The 5,513-nt window shown below is 48.3% G+C and overlaps 1 pseudogene; it reads left to right on the forward strand.

The window, feature by feature from the left end:
* Window positions 1-3,284: 3,284 nt before the first annotated feature.
* Window positions 3,285-5,022, forward strand: LOC127209657 (EH domain-containing protein 1-like; annotated as a pseudogene).
* The last annotated feature ends 491 nt before the right edge of the window (window positions 5,023-5,513 follow it).

The raw sequence follows: 5,513 nt of genomic DNA on the forward strand, positions 1-5,513 counted from the left end.
AGATGTCTCTTTCACTCTCATCTAGCCTGTGTCTGGAATACCAAGAGGAGTACTTTTCCTTTTCCATTTTTTTTTGGGCTTTTTTGTTTGTTTGTTTGTTTGTTGTTTGGTTTGATTTGGTTGGTTTGGTTTGGTTTTTTGAGACAAGGTTTCTCTGTATAGCCTTGACTGTCCTGGACTCACTTTGTAGACCAGGCTGGACTCGAACTCATAGAGATCCACTTGTCTCTCCTTTTCCAGTTTTTTACCTTAGTCTTGTGCACAGGAGTTGTCTGGTCACTATGGCACTGAGGGACTATGAGTTAGATTCCCTGACATGCAGATGGCTAGGGAGAGGAGGGGTCATGACTAAGTAATAAAGATGGTGAACTTCCAAGATGGCCGGCTTCTTCTTCATCATCCTCCTGGCCTGGGACAAAAGGTTAAAACAAAGGCCTTGTGGGATTTTGCTCATCCCAGTATGGCCCATGCTTGTTGACAGACTGGCCCAGGCAGTCCAAGGCCTTATCTAGGCATTTTTACACATTACACAAGCTAGCCAATTGGCCATCCTGTCTTTCTTGGAACTCACCAACCCCAAAGACCCTTCAAAGACTTAAGAAAAACCCATAAACAAACAACCTAGCCCTTAAAGAGAAACTGGGCTTCAGTTCCCGAATCCCCACTTTGCTTTGCAGAGGTTCTGCCCACTCCCCATTCCTCATTGTGGATGTAATGTAATCAGCTGCCTCACTCTTCTGCCACCATGATTCCCCTATCATGATGGACTGTGCTCTCAAACTCGACAAATCAAGCCCTTCCCGCCCCCCCCTGCCCCCCCCCCCCCCCCCCCCCCCCCGCTTAGGTTGTCTTTGCCATGCGTTTTCAAATAACTAATATGGATAGTGAGTCTGGCTAGGCTTTGTGCTTTCCTGAAACAGACATGTTAATCGATGGCCACAATTCCACTGTAATCCTTTCTCCAACAATGGTACACTCAAGGAGCCTGAGGAAAAAAATGTCAGAATCAAGGAGATTCAGGAATGCTTCCCAGCTTTCAAAGTGTTGCCTCACTTTAGAAAAACAAGAACCCGCAGGGTATGGCGGCACATGCCTGTAATCCAAGCACTCAGGGAGGCAGAAGCAAGTGGATCTCTGTGAGTTCAAGGCCAGCCTGGCCTACAGAGTGAGTCCAGGACAGCCAAGGCTACACAGAGAAACCCTGTCTTAGAGAAAAAGAAAAAAAAAAAAAAAAAAACAAAAAAAAAAAAAAAAAAAAAAAAAAAAAAAAAAAAAAAAAGAAAGAAAGAAAGAAAAAACAAGACCCAAGATGGGAAGGAAAAGGGTAGACCTGATAGCTCAAAAGATAATAGTACTTGCTTTTGAGCATAATGATCTGATTTCAATTTTCAGTACCCTATGGTGGGAGGAGACAAGTCCCAGAGGTTGTCTTCTGACCTCAGCATGTATACAGTAAACACACACACACACACACACACAGACAGCACCAGCAAATAAAAGTAAAGAAACATGTAAAAAAAAAAAAAAAAACCTCTTAAAAAAAAAAAAGATGTCCTTCAGAGCATGTTGAAAGACAAGGAAATGTTACAAAACCTGGCATATCAGTAGAGGGTGTACTGGATGGCCTCAGTCTCAGGATAATGACTCTTCAGAACAGGGAGTAACTGTACAGATATTAAGATATTCAGGTAAGCAAATGCATTTAAAGAGAAGGGAACAGAAGGGAGATAATTCAAAAAGATCTCTTTAAAAGGAGCTTGGAGAAAGCCTCTGTTTTTTTTAGTTATAACAAGTTCTGCAGAAATGAAGATACTCGACAGACATTTGTGTCTCTCAGTTTGACTGTGGACCATAATGAAATGTGACTTTCCCCAGCAATCTAACCAGGGAGAGGGAAAATGTGACAGCCAGCAAGAAAAATCCCACGAAAGGGATTTCACATAGTTCTAACAGCACACCAGTCTCCCCGACAGGATGAAACTCAAGCCTGGGCAACCATGCGTCAGTGGGCAGAGCCAGACCAACACCAGGACTGCTTAGATATGCATATCCTTGGCTCTTTGTTTAAACTTTAAAATCAGCTGGTGTGGTGGTGCGTGCCTGTAATCCCAGCACTCAGGGAGGCAGAGGCATGAGGCAGACTGATCTCTGTGAGTTCGAGGCCAGCCTGGTCTACAAAGTGAGTCCAGGACAGTCAAGGCTACACAGAGAAACCCTGTTGCAAAAAACCCAACCAAAACAACAACAACAACAAAAAAGCCAACCTTTAAAATCATGTCAGGACCCCAACGACAGATTTAAGGGGCTTGCTGGTCTTCCAATTGTGACTGAGTGGAAAGAATCTCCTTTTCCTGCTTCTCGCTATCAGTTAGCCTATTTGAGTTGGCTTGTTGAGGCCAGGTGGCCAAACTTGGCTTGTGGCTCAGGCTATGACCTTCAAATTTGTTAACAGTGCTTGATTATACACCAAGTCCTCAGTAACTGTGTGATTGCCTGTGTTGCTTACAACAAAGCCCAACTCTAGCCAGGGGGACCACGCTTTAGGAATCCAGGCAGATTCCTAACGACATGCAAAAGAGGACTAGGGGATGGATGGCTGAGTTAGGAAACTGTTTTGCCATGCAAGCAGGAGAACCCAACTTTGCTCTCTCCAGAATCCATATTAAAAGAGCCAGGGGGAATGGAGAAATGTCTCAGTGGTTAAGAATACAGGTGGCTAATCCAGGTGACCCAAGGTTCAGTTCCCAGCACCCACAGGACAGCTCACAAGCATCAGTAAGTAACTCTGGTACCAGGGACCCAGGAGCCTCTTCTGGCCTCTGAAGGCACCAAGCAGGCAATGGTGCACAGACACACTTGGAGGTAAAAGACCCAAACACACACAATAAATATATTGGTTAAAAAAAAAAAAAAAAGCTGGGTGTGGTAGCATGCATTTGTAATGTCAACACTGAGAAGGTGGAGACAGGAGGAACTCTGGGGCTTGCTGGCCAACTAGCCTAACCTAATCTTCAAGTCACAGATTGCTGTTAAGTAATATTTAAAATTAAAACAAGATAGGCAAGTCTTAAGAGACAACACCCAAGGTTGACTTCTTGCTTACATGCGTGCTTGCATGTGCACTCGCATACGCACGTGCGCGCACACATGCCACCTCCCACAGAACACACAAAAGGAAAAGGAGGAGGAAAAGGAGGAGGAGGAGGAACAGGAGGAGGAGAAGGAGGAGGAGGAGGAGGAAGAGGAGGAGGAGGAGGAGGAAGAGTTGGGCATGCCCTTGTCCCTCTCAGTCGCTGCTCCCTCCCACAGCAGCCAGCTGGGTCTCTGGCAGCATGTTCATTGAGCTGAGTGAGCAAAGATGGCCATCCCAAGAAGCTGGAGCTCTTCCAGACAGCAGGTAAGGGGCTGCAGCCGATGTCCACGCAGAAGCTGTTGGCCCTGGAGGAACCCTAACGCTGCCATAAGCCCATGGTACTCCTGGTGGGCCAGTACAGCACCGGCAAGGCCTCCTTCATGTGCCACCTGATCGAGCAGACTTCCTGGGGATGCACACTGGGCTGGAGCCCATTACTGACTCCTTCATCGCGGTCATGCAGCGCCACACATAGGGCTTGGGCAACGCTCTCATTGAGGACCCACGACACCCCTTCCGCAAGCTCAATGCCTTCGGCAACACCTTCCTCAACAGATTCATGTGTGCACAGTTGCCCAACCAGGTCCTGGACAGCATCAGCAGCATTGACGCTCCCAGGGTCCTGTCCAGAGAGAAGCAGCACATCAGCCGAGGTTATTATGACTTTGCGGCTGTCTTCGAGTGGTTTGCTGAGCATGTGGACCACATCACCCTGCTCTTCCACACCCACAGGCTGGGCATCTCAGATGAGTTCTCAGAAGTCAAGGCCCTCAGAAATCACCAGGGCAAGATCCGTGAGGTGCTGAACGAAGCTGACCAAATTGAAATGCAGCCCCTGAAGCGAGCGTGTAGCGCTCTCGTGAGGTCTCTGGGGAAGGTCATCAACACCCCCCAACCCCCGCTGAGGTAGTCCGTGTCTACATTGACTCCTCTTGGTCACACCGACATCTCATCCCTAACAACTGGAAGCTCTTCAAGGCAGAGGAGGAAGACTTCTTCCAAGATATCCAGTCTCTACCTGGAAATGCCGCCCTTAGGAAGCTCAGTGACCTGATCAAGCAGGCCCGTGCTTAAGCCATCAGCTCCCTCAAGAAGGAGACGCCCACAGTCTCTAGGAAAGAGAGCAAGAAGAGCTGGTGAGCAACTGGGGAGAGATCTACCAGAAACTTGAGTGGGAGCACCAGATCTCCGCCAGTGACCATCCAAGCCTGCGCAGGATGCAGGAACTCCTGCAGATCCACCACGTCAGCAAGTTCCAGGCCTTGAAACCCAAGCTGCTGGATGCAGTGGGTGACATGCTGGTCAATGACGTAGCCCGGCTGATGGGAATGGTGCGCCAGGAGGAGTCCCCGATGCCCTCACAGGCCGTGACGGATGGTGCTTTTTTTGATGGCACCATGAATGGATCCATTGGGCATGGCTACGGCGAGGGGGCTGGTGAGGGGGCTGGCGAGGGCATTGATGGTGTTGAGTGGGTGGTTGGCAAGGACAAGCCCACTTATGATAAGATCTTCTACACACTGTCTCCTGCCAATGGCGATAACGCAAAGAAGGAGACGGCGAAGTCCAAGCTGCCCAACACAGTGCTGGAGAAGATCTGGAAGCCGCCTGATGTGGACAAAGATGGCCTATTGGATGAGGAGGCGTTTGCCCTGGCCAATCACCTTACCAAGGGCCACGAGCTGCCCGCTGACCTTCCTACTCATCCCACTGTCCAAACAGAGGCAAGAGTAACAGCCATACCTGATATGCGCCCCCCCCCACAACCCCCAGGGCTGCTGGCACTTTCTACCTGCCAGCTCCTTGTCTGCCCAGGTGGGCCAGGGCCTGGAGGAGCAGAGACTGAGGGAGGGAAAGGATCACCCTTTTTCAAGGTCCATAAAGACTGAAGGATGTTTCCTCGGCTCTTGAAGAGGAAAACCACCATCTTTCTTTTAAAATTGTTCCAGAGTTCAGAGGGGAGTCGTGGGTGATACTTGGATGTGAGCAGTGGGTTTTTGTGCACAAGAACCCATATATATTGTTGTTTTATTACCTTTTTTTTTTGAACCATGATATTTTTAATATATAATGTTAGGGGGAAAGAAAAGATTTGGTCATGGTGACATCTGCCTTCAGTCCCAGCACTTGGGAGACAGAGGCAGGCCTCTGTGAGTTTGAGGCCAGCCTGGCCTACAAAGTGAGTCCAGGTCAACCAGGTCTGTTACCCAGAGCAACTGTGTCTCGAAAGTTTAAAAAAAAAAAAGAAAGAAAAAAATATTTGTGTTACCTTCATATGATAAAAAACGTGCCTAACAACACACCAGGACACAGGCACAGAGAATTCAGCATTTCAGTTTTGAAATGACAGCCAGGAACACAATCGTCTTTTGTGTCTTAG

The sequence above is a fragment of the Acomys russatus genome, chromosome 26 (assembly GCF_903995435.1).
Source record: "Acomys russatus chromosome 26, mAcoRus1.1, whole genome shotgun sequence".
Taxonomy (NCBI): domain Eukaryota; kingdom Metazoa; phylum Chordata; class Mammalia; order Rodentia; family Muridae; genus Acomys; species Acomys russatus.